The sequence below is a fragment of the Barbus barbus genome (genome assembly GCF_936440315.1).
Source record: "Barbus barbus genome assembly, chromosome: 5".
Lineage (NCBI taxonomy): Eukaryota > Metazoa > Chordata > Actinopteri > Cypriniformes > Cyprinidae > Barbus > Barbus barbus.
In genome coordinates, this window is record NC_136733.1 from 31557906 (window position 1) to 31574738 (window position 16833).

Genomic DNA, 16833 nt, shown 5'->3' on the forward strand with positions numbered 1-16833 from the left:
AATATCACGTAATTTACGTCTCTATAATGATTGGTTGATATACCAGAAGGGAGGCCAGCCCTTGCGAGGTTTCTTTTCTCAACACTCCTCAGCGCTGAAAGTGAACGCTCGATGCTGATTGGCTATTTTTTTTACAAACGGAGACACGAGAGCTCAGCTCTCCCCCGGCCTCCCCCTCCTCTTTCACTTAGCGGTTGTAATTACATCAGCAGATTGGGCACATTCGCGTTTGGCGATAGAAAAGCGGCGCTTTCCAACTTCAATAACGTGTTGTGATATTACAGCTGTGAAATTACAAACAAAAAATACACATTTTGAGACTTGAACTGAAATGAATTGTGAATTTTATTAACATTAAATCGTCCTCCTCCTCCCATTTTCACCTCAGAATTTTGGAGAGGCTGTGCCTCCTCTGACGAGCTGCCACTGGCTAGTAATGAGACCTAGCACCAACCTACATGACAGTGTAAGTTACGCTATCGAGGAGTTAGTTAACGAATAAAGTACAAGTGCTACCACTAAAACAAACAATGAATGTTAAGTGTAGACTATGCCTTTCTTCAATCTTCATGAGACCTTCAGGCTCATTGAGGAGGACATTTCAAAATGGCCGCTGTATGTGATTACATGGGAATGAGTGATGGCAAGAGAACTAATAGAAGCCATCTGTCCCAGTAATGAACACACTCATCTTAACGAGCTGTTTTTAATTAAGGCCCACTGCATTAGCCGTGATATGTTGCTTATCAGCAGTCTCCGTCATTATGCAAATATAATAAAGATCATCAAGCAGCATAGAAATTAATAACTGAAGTGGCTGCCAAGTTTTGTTTAATGAATCTAGTAGAGCTTTTGTGTCGCCTCACCACGCTTGTGTCAGGGTGCTTCATGTTAAAGGTGGTTTTGAGGGCAGTCTTTTGACCAAGATCCAAGGATGACGTAAATAACAACAGGTTTTATCAAGCGTTATTTAACTACGTTTATAAACCAGTAACTTTGTTGAGTTTTAGATGCTACAAGATGCTAGCATGCTAGTGCACTCCAGGACAATTGTAGCAGCTATGCTAGTTCACAAGCTGCAGCAGACCAGCATAAACCATCAGTTTTTTTGTCAGCAGGGAGGATTTTCCATGACATTTATGTATTTGGCAGATGTTCTATTCAAACTGACTTCAAGCTATACATTTTATTAATAGGCTATGTATGATGCTGGAAATCAAACCTATGACCTTCTTACTCACACTTTCCTAACTTTACAATGCTTCATTAAAAACTCCCACAGTCACAAAAAGGCTCATTTTCTGTCCATATAACCAGTCGATTGACTGTAGGATGTATATCAATCCACTTAAAATGATTTCCGTGTGGCTCAGGGTCTGTAATGTCCAGAGCCAGCTGAGGGAATGAATTGAAAGCCAGAGAAAGTCCAAAGCTGGAACGAAAACCTGCCCTCAAGCTCAAAATCCGACTTAACGCTACTGAAAGACCTGACAGCGCTGCATAACTCAATATGCTACCATGAGTAAATGGAAAGGACATGAAAATGCAAGAGAATAACCATAATACTTCCCAGGGAAAATGACGATTAATCCAGATTTTACTCTCTCTCTCTTTTCTCCTTCACACTCTGTACCTATTTTATATACTGTATATATTATTGGTTTTGTGTGTGTGCAACTCACCCTGCTTTGCTTCAAAGACAGTGTGTGTGTGTGTGGGAGGGGGGGCAGTGGGCGCCCCTCGCTGACCCCGTGGTCATTAATCTCTCTCCTTGTCAAGGTAATGGATGATGATGGACAAGCCAGTGTTTGCTACGTATCACTGCACACATACTCTAAAAAACAGTCTTGGTGCCCCACTGACAGCTCCCCACACACACACACACACCCTCAGTCATTCAGTAGTTGACAGTGTCTAAAGCAATCAGTCAGTGGGTTGATGCTAAATCTGCACTCTGTGTGTGTGTAATGTTGAAGTATGTGTGTTTGTGAAAGTGTGGTGTAGAGGTGAAGTGTTAGCAGTAAGCCCCTTCTGTGATACAGCATGGCCATTGTATGTAACTCAGCTAACTCACTGTGGCACACAGGCAAACACTAATGCCTGGGCCTCTGGTGATGGAGAGGGGAACTCCGGGCAATGGTGTCCATTCATTCTTTACCTCTCTATGAGAACCTTAGTAAAAATGTCCAATTGTGCATGTGATAGAGAAGATGCTTTGAAAACTTACTTCATAATTTAATGTTGTTAAACTGCAGTCAAACTACACTTCAGAATACACATTTCTAACAAAAAGCTGACTACATTTATTTAAGAGGTCAATATCTCTACAGTTAACCAGTTGTACCATGAATCAATTAAAACAATTAAAACTACACTATGTATCTTTTTGGGGAACAAAATTCTTTCAAACCATGTTTTTACATGTCCAAACACATTCTTATATTCAATACCACGACTGAGGTGCCCTTGAGCAAGGCACCGAACCCCCAACTGCTCCCTGGGCGCTGCAGCATGGCTACCCACTGCTCCGGGTGTGTGTTCACGGTGTGTGTGTGTGTGTGTGTGTGTGTGTGTGCATTTGTTCACTACTCACTGCTGTGTGTGTGCACTTGGATTGGTTAAACGCAGAGCACCAATTTCGAGTATGGGTCACCATACTTGACAATACGTCACGACTTTACTTTACTTATATAAGCATTCTTTAAATACAGAAATTAGTTAAAAGAACCTAGAATACACCTTAACACTTAATAATAATTAAATATTTCAATAGAGAATATTATAGGTACTTATATATATTTTAGGATGTTATCATTTTCTTGTAAAGTGACCTTGGAATTTGGAATAGCTCAATCATATATAAATATAGACCTATTTTTATTATATACAGTTGGGCAAAAAAGTATTTAGTCAGCCACCAATTGTGCAAGTTATCCCACTTAAAAAGATGAGAGAGGCCTGTAATTTTCATCATAGGTACACTTCAGCTATGAGAGACAGAATGGGGGGAAAGAATCCAGGAAATCACATTGTAGGATTTTTAATGAATTAATTGGTAAATTCCTCAGTAAAATAAGTATTTGGTCACCTACAAACAAGCAAGATTTCTGGCTCTCACAGACCTGTAACTCTGTCCTCCACTCGTTACCTGTATTAATGGCACCTGTTTGAACTTGTTATCAGTATAAAAGACACCTGTCCACAACCTCAAACAGTCACACTCCAAACTCCACTATGGCCAAGACCAAAGAGCTGTCGAAGGACGCCAGAAACAAAATTGTAGACCTGCACCAGGCTGGGAAGACTGAATCTGCAATAGACAAGCAGCTTGGTGTGAAGAAATCAACTGTGGGAGCAATTATTAGAAAATGGGAGACATACAAGACCACTGATAATCTCCCTGGATCTCCACGCAAGATCTCACCCCGTGGGGTCAAAATGATCACAAGAACGGTGAGCAAAAATCCCAGAACCACACGGGGGGACATAGTGAATGACCTGCAGAGAGCTGGGACCAAAGTAACAAAGGCTACCATCAGTAACCCACTACTACGCCGCCAGGGACCCAAATCCTGCAGTGCCAGACGTGTCCCCCCTGCTTAAGCCAGTACATGTCCGGGCCCGTCTGAAGTTTGCTAGAGAGCATTTGGATGATCCAGAAGAGGATTGGGAGAATGTCATATGGTCAGATGAAACCAAAATAGAACTTTTTGGTAAAAACTCAACTCGTCGTGTTTGGAGGAGAAAGAATGCTAAGTTGCATCCAAAGAACACCATACCTACTGTGAAGCATGGGGGTGGAAACATCATGCTTTGGGGCTGTTTTTCTGCAAAGGGACCAGGGGCCTGTACCATGATGGTAGATTAACAAATTCAGAGTTATAGGATAAATTTTGAGTTGACAGAACCAAACCACTCCAATCTGGCTTTGTTGGTACCATGAAGCTGATCATCAACTTTCTCTGTCAACTCAGGCTTAATCCTGAGGTAATGGAGCGCGTGCACATGAATGTGTGACATCAGCGGCGAACAGCCAATCACAACACAGAGCAAGAGTGATTCACTTCTCGCGAGAGAGCCAGCGAGATACAAAACTCTTTTGTTAAATGTTAAGAGATTAAAGAATATGAGGAATTTAAACGCATTTCCACTGAAGTACCTGTCCATGAAAGCAAATTATTTTTCTCTATCACTGCAGTCACAAGTGAAACTTGTAAAGTTAGTTCTATATAATTGATAATATATACTGATAGAGACTCAAACATGTAAGGTCACATGTAGCCATTTTTAAAGTGTTATCTATTGATTCTACCCCTTATTTATATTACATATGATCTGTATATATTAATATTAATTTAAAATATATGCTTTATAATAATTTTTAAATTAAATTGTGTGTAATGGGGTAATAATAATATAAATCATATTATAATTACATAAATCATATGTAAATTGTAATTATAATATAAAGCCAGACAATTTTGTTGCATTTTTTTAAGGTACATTCATAGTGACCTTTAATTTGTAGGAAGAGAAACTAGGGGAGTGACTTTTTTGTGTTTCAGACATGTCACTTTGCTCATATCTGATTGGTCCAATTTCAGTTTGAGATCTCTAACCCAGAACATAACCTGCCCCGGAGCAGGTTAGCTGTGCAGTGTAAGTTACTATGGCAATGAAAGCAGCTAAAAGCCAAGCCACTTTCATGGTACCTAAAACCCAAGATTGGTGCAAACTAAACTGAAAATTACCTGGCTAGCCAGCTAATCCGGCTTCATGGTACAGGCCCCAGGATGACTGATCCGTGTAAAGGAAGGAATGAATGGGGCCATGTATCGTAAGATTTTGAGTGAAAACCTCCTTCCATCAGCAAGGGCATTGAAGATGAAACGTGGCTGGGTCTTTCAGCATGACAATGATCCCAAACACACCGCCCGGGCAACGAAGGAGTGGCTTCGTAAGAAGCATTTCAAGGTCCTGGAGTGGTCTAGCCAGTCTCCAGTCCTCAACCCCATAGAAAATCTTTGGATGGAGTTAAAAGTCCGTGTTCCCCAGCGACAGCCCCAAAACATCACTGTTCTAGAGGAGATCTGCATGGAGGAATGGGCCAAAATACCAGCAACAGTGTGTGAAAACCTTGTGAAGACTTACAGAAAACGTTTGACCCCTGTCATTGCCAACAAAGCGTATATAACAAAGTATTGAGATGAACTTTTGTTATTGACCAAATATTTATTTTCCACCATAAGTTGCAAATAAATTCTTTAAAAATCAGACAATGTGATTTCCTGGATTCTTTCCCCCCATTCTGTCTCTCGTAGTTGAAGTGTACCTATGATGAAAATTACAGGCCTCTCTCATCTTTTTAAGTGGGAGAGCTTGCACAATTGGTGGCTGACTAAATACTTTTTTGCCCAACTGTGTGTGTATATATATATATATATATGGGTCATTCTTCAATTGGGGTGGCAAATGAGAGGCAGACTTTGTAAAAATGCTTGTTTGATTTTTTTTAATAACATCTATTGCTATGCATTTGAAATTAGTTTAATATGCTATATCCATTCAAATTAAAGCTTAAGAACATTTTTATTTTTAAATAATTTCAATAAAACACTGGTGACACATTTATGTCTATGTCATTTTGAAGTAACACCACAGGCGTAATTATAACACCACAGACTTTATATTGCAAGTTATTATAGGCTCTGTGGTGTTACCAGAAAAGACAGTAACACCACAGACAAATCGGCCTAAATCCAGACTTTTCTAAAATGGAGGCTGCCATCATGATGATTTCAAGACCACGGGACATTTTGGAAATATTAATAAGTATGTATTTATCAAATATTTTATTCAAATATGTCAAATCTGCAAGTTATCAACTTAACACCACAGACACTAATAAAGTGTGGCATGTGAAATTGTCAGAAATCTAGCTAAACTTAAGAAAATTAATAAGAAAGAATGTACTCCCCATGCACCCCTCAGATAAACCAGCACCTGCAGTGACCTTTACACACAGGAAGTAGTCCAAATAGATTTCCCCCTTTTTTTAAAAAACCCTACAGAATACAAACATGCAAACATTTTATAATTTATTGGTATTTAAAGTTTATTTCAACTGTTGTAAAGTAGAGGGACACCACTTGCCACCGCAACTGAAGAATGACAAATATACACTCTATTAGGTACACCTGTTCAATTGCTTGGTAACACAAATTGCTAATCAGCCAATCACATGGCAGCAACTCAATGGATTTAGGCGTCTAGATGTGGAGAAGACGACTTGCTGAAGTTCAAACCGAGTATCAGAATGGGGAAGAAAGGGGATTTAAATTACTTTGAACGTGGAATGTTTGTTGGTGCCAGACGGGCTGGTCTGAGTATTTCAAAAACTGCTGATCTACTGGGATTTTCACGCACAACCATCTCTATGGTTTACAGAGAATGGTCCAAAAAAGAGAAAATATCTAGTGAGGTGCAGTTGTGTGGACGAAAATGCCTTGTTGATGTCAGAGGTCAGAGGAGAATGGGCATACTAGTTAGAGATGATAGAAAGGCAACAGTAACTCAAATAACCACTCGTTACAACCAAGGTATGCAGAATACCATCTCTGAACACACAACATGTCGAACCCTGAAGCAGATGGGCTACAGCAGCAGAGGACCACACCGGGTGCCGCTCCTGTCAGCTAAGAACAGGAAACGGAGGCTACAATTTGCACAGGCACACCAAAATTGGACAATGGAAGACTGGAAAAACATTGCCTGGTCTGACGAGTCTCGATTTCTGCTGCGACGTTCAGATGGTCAGAATTTGGCGTAAAGAACATGAAAGCATGGATCCATCCTGCCTTGTCTCAACATTCAGGCTGGTGGTGGTGGTGTAATGGTGTGGGGGATATTTTCTAGGCACACTTTGGGCCCCTTAGTACCAATTGAGCATCGTTTAAACGCCACAGCCTACCTGAGTATTGTTGCTGACCATGTCCATCCCTTTATGACTACAGTGTACCTATCTTCTGATGGCTACTTCCAGCAGGATAATGCACCATGTCACAAAGCTCAAATCATCTCAGACTGGTTTCTTGAACATGACAATAAGTTCACTTTACTCAAATGGCCTCCACAGTCACCAGATCTCAATCCAATAGAGCACCTTTGGGATGTGGTGGAACGGGAGATTCACATCATGGATGTGCAGCCGACAAATCTGCAGCAACTGCGTGATGCTATCATGTCAATATGGACCAAAATCTCTGAGGAATGTTTCCAACACTTTGTTGAATCTATGCCACGAAGAATTAAGGCAGTTCTGAAGGCAAAAGGAGGTCCAACCTGGTACTAGCAAGGTGTACCTAATAAAGTGGCCAGTGAGTGTAATATATATATATATATATATATATATATATATATATATATATATATATATATATATATATATATATATATATATATATATTATATAATATAATATAATATAGTGTGTGTGTGTGTGTGTGCTTAATCATATTTTGGGGACAAATTTGTACCCAAAAGTGAGGTAAACCTGACAAAATCTCCAAAAACCTCCCTTTGGTGACGTCCTCATTTGTAAAACGGGTTTAAAAATAAACTAAACAAAGTTTTTTTGAAATTGTAAAAATGCAGAAAGTCTCCTGTGAGGGCTAAGTTTAGGTGTAGGGTAGGTGTAGGGCAATAACACATACAGTTTGTACAGTATAAAAACCATTACGCCTATGGGATGTACCCATTTAGATAGCTAAGTAAACGTGTGTGTGTGTGTGTGTGTGTGTGTGTTCTTATTATAGTAATATAATAATAATCAATATGTCAATTCATTAAATGCACAAACTGAATGAATGATTCACCAGAATGAATGAGACTTTCCAAAAGCTTCATTTGAAAGAGCAGACGCTTTAGAAAAGCATGCTTGATTATCATCTCAATTCGCTTAGCTGTAAGGCTGCGTGCAATACAACGTGACATTAAAAACGGCAAAGTAGCATTTTGTCGTGCAACTTTATTGGAAAAAAAAGCAGGCTGTGCCCAAAAAACTTCTGTAATGTGTATCTGAGGTGTCACGGGGAGGTCAGAAGCACAACACTCTCACTCAAAGCCTGCTTCCCTCTATTTTTCACTCCCTCCCTCCCTCCCTCCTTCTTCTCCCTCTCTCTCTTTCTGTCCAGCCAGCACTGTTCCAGCACATTTCAAAGCAATTACTCTATGTTGATTTAGCTGTCATTGGGGGCATGTGTTTCAACATGATTTATAGACTCGCTCTCTGTGCCAGTCGACTTGCCATAAATTGCACAATATTCAGAAAGGGCTCATTTGCTTAGCGTTACATTAGTGGGGCCGATGATTGCTGCACAAAGTCATGTAAATGAGTTCTGAGAGGCCCCATCACTCATGATGTCATGTAGCCAATCCTATTATTATTTATTAGCATAATTGCCCTGTGTTTCCCCAGGCCATGTAGCACTCCTGATATATGCCATGACAGCTCCACTCAGTGTGACAAGTAGAAAAAGAGAGGGAGACAAATCTGCACCCCTGAACATTATCACATGCCTGAATGCATAACCTTGGTGTGAATACGTTCAGAATGGCATACTATCATTGTACACTTGCTAATTCTGAATATTGTATGGGTACTGTGTGTAGTATGTACATAACCTTTCCTTTCTGTACAAGATTTGCCAAGATGAGCAGTACACAACAGACTTCATTTGGAAGTAATAAGTTTCATGTGCATGCTTGAACAAGAAGTATTGGCTGTGATTTCTTTCTTGACTCATTATTTGATTCGACTTCCACATTATTTCAGTTTTTTACTTGTTTTATTTTCAAAATGACAGTTGGAGACCACTCACTACATGCTGAATTCAGAACAGCACACTAGCATATATGGAAAAAATTGTGCATGCAGTATACTAGTATGCTATTCTGAATGCAGCCACATAATGTGATATGGTCATGTGACGTAGTGAGCTCATGTGACAACAGTGTAGCATACTACTTTTTGAATATTGCGTTTTTAGAAAGGTTGTTGGTATACCATCAAAGTAAAAAGTATACGTTTTGTAGAGTAGTCAGTAAATAGTAATCTAGTATGCCATTCTAATCATGTTCAATGTCTTACCCCATTTTATTGATAACCAGAAATGATGAAGGGAAATGAGATCAGGGCATATTTTGAACCCTTGTTTCTCACATGAACACCACGGCTCATTGGCCACAGTTCCAACTACAATGCTTTTTTTCCTTGAGCTTCTATATGAAACCAAAGAATTTTCACACCAAACACGGATCTATTGTTTCCGACAGAGATAGACGGTGTCTCTCAGCAAATGGAGCGATAGCTGTGTATATCTGTGAGATGTACATCTGGGAGATGAACTCTGACTGGATAATCTGTGCAACGCACCTCACACTTCACATGTGCACACTCGCACAAAAAACACACACATCGCCTATCACTCACAAGCACTCACAGTTTGGTATGGAGGTCGTGTTTATCTGTGAGAGGAAGGAGCCAGAGTCTGGCTGTTATCAGATGGCGTACAGCGGGAGAACAACTGATACCATCACAGCTTTCTCAGACAGACGGAATACACATTTACTGTCATTGTCTTGTGTGTTTATAGACATTCAGACTCAAATCGGTTGTGGAGGCTTCACCCTCCAGTGGAAACATTGCAATTTTGAATTGCGGGTATGGTGTAGACATGATTCGAATACTGGAAATGCTCATTTTCACTTACATCACAGTTCAAAAGTTTGGGGTCAATAAGACTGTTTTTAAAACTAAATTAATGTTGGTATTTTATATTCAGCAAGGACGCATTAAATTGATGAAAAATGAGTGTAAGAAGACAGATATTACGCAGCACAAATTGAGGGATCATGTGACACAGAAGACTGGAGTAATGGCTAAATTAAAACAATATTTCACAATATTACTGTTTTTGATGTATTTGTGATCAAATAAATGCAGCCTTACTAAGCATAAAATACTTAACCAACCCCAAACTTTTAAGCGGTAGTGTATGTTGGAGAAATCGTTGTTTGACTATCCACTAATATAATATTCAGTCTGATGTTTATTTACATGCTGTGATATAAAGCAGGTATTTGAGTGACTTATTGATTCATGTATATTCTGTTTATTAATTTAAAAAATTGCACTTGTCCAATATTGGGCCTTTGATGAGCATTCATTAAAATTGAACTTCCCCTTTGTGAATCTCTCAGGAGCACAATTAATGCTTAATTTCCCAGCATCTGATATAAAATTCATACACATGATTGAGGAAGACAATTCAATTCCACTTTGAACAATTCCCACCAGATTTACATCTATGACTGATAAATACTATGAGTAAACCAGTATTTTTGAAAATTCAATCCTCTCAGCAAAGTACTAACATTTCCGATCACCGTTCAAAACAAGTCGCTATCATAGACAGAGTTGGACATGTCACAATGTTGCTAGTAGCCAGTGCAGTTGTCAAACACATCAGCCTGAGCCATATGAGCCATAACAAAACTCCTTATACTCCTTAACAAAACTTTTATATCAAGTTAAGTCAAGTCACCTTTATTTATATAGCGCTTTTAACAATACAGATTGTGTCAAAGCACTTAACAGTATCAAATTGGAGGATAATGTGTCAGTAATGTATAATGATAAGATTAAACACTCAATTTTCAGTTAAAGGCATTTCATTATCGAATTCAGAAATGTCTCAGTTTAGTTGAAATAGTGTCTGTGAAATCAAATTGACGATAATCACTAGAAAATCGTTATGTCTAACCTGCCTGTGTTTACCTTCTCTCGGCTGGATTGGGTGATTGGCACTGGGCCTTTTTCCTTTCTGCCATCAGCTCATGACCTCATTTGATTGCTCAGGTTTTACCTTAGAGCACTATTGGGGAAAGGTTATCTGGCTTAGCAGTGGAGGCAAGAATGTTGGTGAGAAGCTGGAAGAGATAATCATGGAGTGCTGGGAGGACAAGGTTAGTTACATTTCACTGCAATCTGCTGTTAAACAATCCTGAGAACAAGGGATTCCCTTAAAGAGACAGATAACACAAAATGAACATTCTGTCATCATTTACTCACCCTTATGTTGTTCTAACCCTGCATGACTTTCCTTCTTTCGTCCTTGAAACATAAAAGGAAGTTTAGACAAATATTCACCCTGTTGTTACCTTCTCCATAATATGAAGGGTGACCGGGGACTGTCATGCTCAAAAAATGACAAAATAGACTATAAAAGAACCATAAAAGTTGTCTTTATAACATGCTGTAAGTCAAGTTTTCAAATAATGTACACTGCCGTTGAAAAGTCTCTCATGCTCACCAAGGTGGCATTTATTTGAAATACAGTAAAAGAGTAATGTTGTGAAATATTATTGCATATGTAATATATTATATATTATTTACATATATTTATTCTGTAATAGCAAAGATGAATTGTCAACAGGCAAAAAAATAATTATGAAATTTTTGTAATAATCCAAGTTGAGCAAAACCAAAATGTGTGCTGTTGATTATTTTTGTGGAAACCATTGAAAAAAATTAAAGAATAGCATTTATTTTAAAAACAATTTTCAACAATGCAAACATCTTTACTGTGACATATGATCAGTTTGATGCATCCTTGCTGAATAAAAGTATTTCTTTCAAAAGAACAAAAAAAAACTTTTTTTAAACGTTTTTAAACAGTACTGACAGGCTGAGAGCTAAGACAGAGGGGAAGATTTTCTGTAAATAGTGACTCAGATTTTAGTCAAAGCTATCAAATGTCATCAGAGTACTTGAAAATAGAGCATGAGTCGTACAGACTAGATTTATGCTGTTTTTATTGTCTTTTCTTGTCATTTTTTAAAAGTTTGACAGCTGTGGTCCCAATAAACTCACACTGGAGAAAACCCCCGCTGCTAACATATTCTTTTGTGCTCTATGGCAGAAAGAAAATGAAACAGGTTTGGAACAACATAACAGAGTAAATGATGACAGAATTTTCAGTTTTGGATGATCTATCTCTTTACGGAACAGAAACACTACAGAACAAACTGCAGGAGAGCACAAACTTGACACTGGAACACGTCTGACTCACACTGTCAGCATATCAATTTTATGATTCCGTTATCACCTCAGTGACATCAGAGTATGCCTCATTTTGGTCTAGTTCATCACATAAAAGAACACATTCATTTTGCCTCCCTTGTTTTCTTCCGCCCATATCTCTCTCGCTCTGCTATTTTTTTTGTTGCCTGTTTTTTGCTCAGCCCCCTCTTCCCAGCATCGCTCCCAGTGGACGTTTTGTTTTTTAAGGGATGAATTATTGAGTTAAACAGGGGCGATTAATCAGGGTGTAATGGGGCTACAGGGAGGAGCGGGCGGACCATGCATCACTGCAAGAGATGAGCCCTGTCACAGCACGCATCCAGCACTCCTCAATCACCCCCACATTAACACCAGAGAGAGAGAGAGAGAGAGAAGAGGGATGGGACGCAGAGAGATTAAGAGCGAGAGAGGAGAAAGAGAGAGATTAAGGATGGGAGTGAGTGGGGAGACAGTGGGGAGAGATAAATTGTGATGTAGGATGAAGGGGGGGGGGTATGAAGGATCGAGACAGAGAAACAGGGATGAGAGACTGAGGAAAGGGAAGAAAGATTGATAGTGAAGAAAAGAATAATGAGAGAAAGACAGATATGGGTGGAGACATGGGCTCATAGTAAGTGAACCAGAGACGGTTAATTCAGAAAGTATGGAAGAAAGAGAGAGGGAGCTAGATAAAAGGCAGACTCTGGCAGCTGCTGGGGTGCTGAGCAGTATGTTTGATCTCTTCTGGTGGTAGATGTACACAAGCTGCCCACAATCACTCACACACCGAAACACAGACATTGAAGACATATTATATCTCGCACATTAGATCACACACATTCACTCATCACATCACAACATACCACGTCTTATGATATATACATCCAGCTGTGCATTATGCCCATTATCTCCTCTTATATATACTCCTCACTCCTACATATAGATAGATAGATAGATAGATAGATAGATAGATAGATAGATAGATAGATAGATAGATAGATAGATAGATAGATAGATAGATAGATAGATAGATAGATAGATAGATAGATAGATAGATAGATAGATAGATATGTATGTATAGGAGTAAGGAGTATATTTATATACAGTATATACCTCTTACTGTTAAAGGGATAGTTCACCCAAAAATGAAAATTCTGTCATTAATTACTCACCCTCATGTCATTCCAAACCAATAAGACATTCGTTCATCTTTGGAACACAAATTAATATATTTTTGATGAAATCCGAGAGCTTTCTGACTCTGTATAGACAGCAACGCAACTATGTTCAAGGCCTAGAAAATGACATCGTTAAAATTGTCTGTGACATCAGTGGTTCAACCTTAATTTTTTGAAGCTACAAGAATAATTTTGCAAAGAAAACAAAAATAATGACTTAATTCAACAATTTCTTCTCTTATTTTTTTTTCTTTGTGCACAAAAAGAATTCTTGTAGCTTCATAAAATTAAGGTTTAGCCACTGATGTCACATAGACTATTTTATCGATTATCGATTTACCTTTCTGGGTCTTGAAAGTTGTAGTTGCATTGCTAGCTATGCAGAGTCAGAAAGCTCTCGGATTTCATCAAAAATACCTTAATTTGTGTTCCAAAGATGAACGGAGGTCTTACCGGTTTGGAACAACATGAGGGTAAGTACTTAATGACAGTATTTTCATTTTTGGGTGAACTTCCCCTTTAAGAACCATGGCTTTCCATGTAAAAAAATATATCTGATCTGTATTAAATTCAAATAAAATGCAAAATCATTTTCTAAAGATCTTCAGGCATGACTGAGAGAATTGTTGACCTATAAAAATGGTGTAGTATTTACTTTAAAACAATTTTCACTCAGAAATTGCTTTTTTATTACAAAGAAATTGTACCTAACATATTGCATTAAAATGGCATTGTTACGTAGAACGACTGAAATAGTATTTTCTATATTTCCATCAAAAAATCATTTATTACTATTATTAATATCCCACATTTGAGAGATTTCCATAATTTAGCAGATTAGCACAGTACAAAAGATTGTTGAGATCCAGAGAAGACACATGTGAGGTCACAGAGGCCTTTCATCACACCGAGAAGAAGGAGTCTTAATTTGTTCTTTATTGAATCTAATTGCAGGCTTGGAGAAACTAAATTTATTTGTATAGCACTTTTCATAATATACATTGTTTCAAAGCAGCTTTAAAGAAAATCATGATGTTGAATGAATGTTTATAACGTTTTAATATCTTTGTGCCTTGTAATCACATTTAGCTGATTAGAGCAGGATGATATTATAATTTACATTTTGCAATAATATACAAGCAATCAAGCAGTTGAGCCATGTATAAATCACTTTATGTGAGTATACTGTAAGTATGGAGATAAAGTTGGCTGGTAATATAGAAAGATATAATTTTTGGGGATTTCTCTTTCCTCTGGGCAAGTATGTTGAATAAACACCCTAATAAATCCTGTCATGACACAAACACAGAGCCCAACAGTACTCTCACAGTACTGTGTTTGTAAATTGAGTGCTGAATGATGCCATTGTAGGGCAGGAAAGGACACCATTATGGCAGATAATGAGCGTGTGTGAGCGGTCAGTCTGATCTGAAGTCTGCCAGGCCGAAACACACAGATTTTGCCGTCCGACTTCTCCCAGAGACAGCTGTCAATCACTGCGATCGGCCCACTCCACGTCTTCGGCTGTGCGCTGGAGTCATAATCCCCAACCAGACTCCGCCTGTCACAGAGGTACAGATAAGTTTGATAGGCTGACAGTACGAGACAGAGTCTGTCTCTCCTTCTCTCTCCATCTCTCCCTCTTTCAAGGCCTTCAAACCAAAACTGTCAATCAGAAAGTGTCTTCGGCACGGAAAAAAACCCTCTCCCCACTCAGAAGTTCAAAGAAGGAAATCATACAGGCTTTACTGAGACGTTAATAGCTGAGACACTGCTGCTTTCTCCGAAGACATTCAGGCACGGTTTAAAAGCCGTGCCAACAAGTGAGGACTCATCTTAGAGTGTCAGACAGACAATCATACGGTCTGCGGCTCTTCAGTAGTTAAAGAGAATACCCTCGCATCTCAGTCGGCACTGTTATGGCCACGGGCTACAGCCTAATCTCAGCCCTCCGCCAACAAAAAGAGACATTTTTCACGGTATGCAATGGAGTGATCCCTGGTGATGACTCTTTCACTCACGCTCTCCCTCCGTCTATCACTTCTTTCTCATCTTCGCCTCCCTCCCTTTGTGTCTGTCAGGCTGCTGTGGGTGAAGGAGTGTTTGTGATGGGTGAAGTCTGTGTTCACTGTGCCTTCTCTCTCTCTTTCTCTTTCTCCGCTTTCAGCATATCTCTTTATTCTGATATCATCTCGTTTTCACTCTGCGGTTGCGGAGGTTGGGGAATATGTGTGTTTGCATAAAACACAAAGACAAAGCGATCCTTCAAGAGTTCTCTCTCGATCCTCTCTCTCTCTTTCATCACACACACATTAGTGTTAGAGAGGACGCAGTAGTTTTTATATGAAGATAATGATGTTTACTGTACCTTACCCCTAAACATAACCTTTCCGTAAACTTGTTGACAATATTAGATTTAATGCAAAACCATGATTTACTTTAGGCAAGACATGATTTATGGGTCTTTCGAATAGTGAAAACCACTTCAAAAGTCAGTTTTCAACATCTTTCACTAGGCCATTTGCAAAAATTTGGCACTCATAGATACAGCCAAGCCTGTACAAACACAAGCAACACCCCCTCACATCTGCATGTTCGCCTGCTTGAAGTGCTCCTTCTATCTTTCATTTTTGTCTTTCGTCCAGTTTCTCTCTAAATATATCAGTCAGGTGTTTTAGCGGTGGACAGAGTTGTTGATTGAGTGGCCTTCTCGCCGACCACAGGCCGAGACACAAACACACACTGCAGGTACTCACTGACACTAAATCTTTAACCAATCATAAATCCCTCCCTAACCCAACCATCCACACCTAAACAAACACTTTGACACCTAAGTCTAACCATGTCAGTCATACAACACCACTCAGAGGGCGCTCTTTCACAGCACAGGAGACATAATGAAGATCTTGCTTGTTTATCATCATGAATAAACTTTGTCTCAGATGTCTTTTCCTAGATAAATAGATAGATAGATAGATAGATAGATAGATAGATAGATAGATAGATAGATAGATAGATAGATAGATAGATAGATAGATAGATAGATAGATAGATTCATTTATTTAAATATAGCAAAAACAGTACAATTGTGAAATGGTATTACAATTTCAAATAACTATGTTCTATTTTAATATATTTTAAAATGTAATTTTTACTTCTGTAATGCAGCCATTACTCCAGCTTTTTGTGATACTTAAGATGCACTTTTTTATAATTGTTGAAAACATTTGTGCTGCTTAATATTTTTGTGGAAATACTTTTTCAATCAGAATTCTTAGATGAATATAAAGTTCAAAACAACAGCATGGATTTGAAATTGAAATCTTGCTGAATAAAAGTAATATCTTACTAATTAGGAGTATAGATATCTTACTGAATAAAAGTAAAATAAAATCGTACTGACACTAAACTTTTTAACAGTAATATACTATAAAAGTATCAAGCTCCAAAATGAATGTGGATTCTGTGCTTTAGATTATTTGGTGTATGTTTATGATGTTTGTGATATTAATAGGATCTTTTTTTCCACAAGAA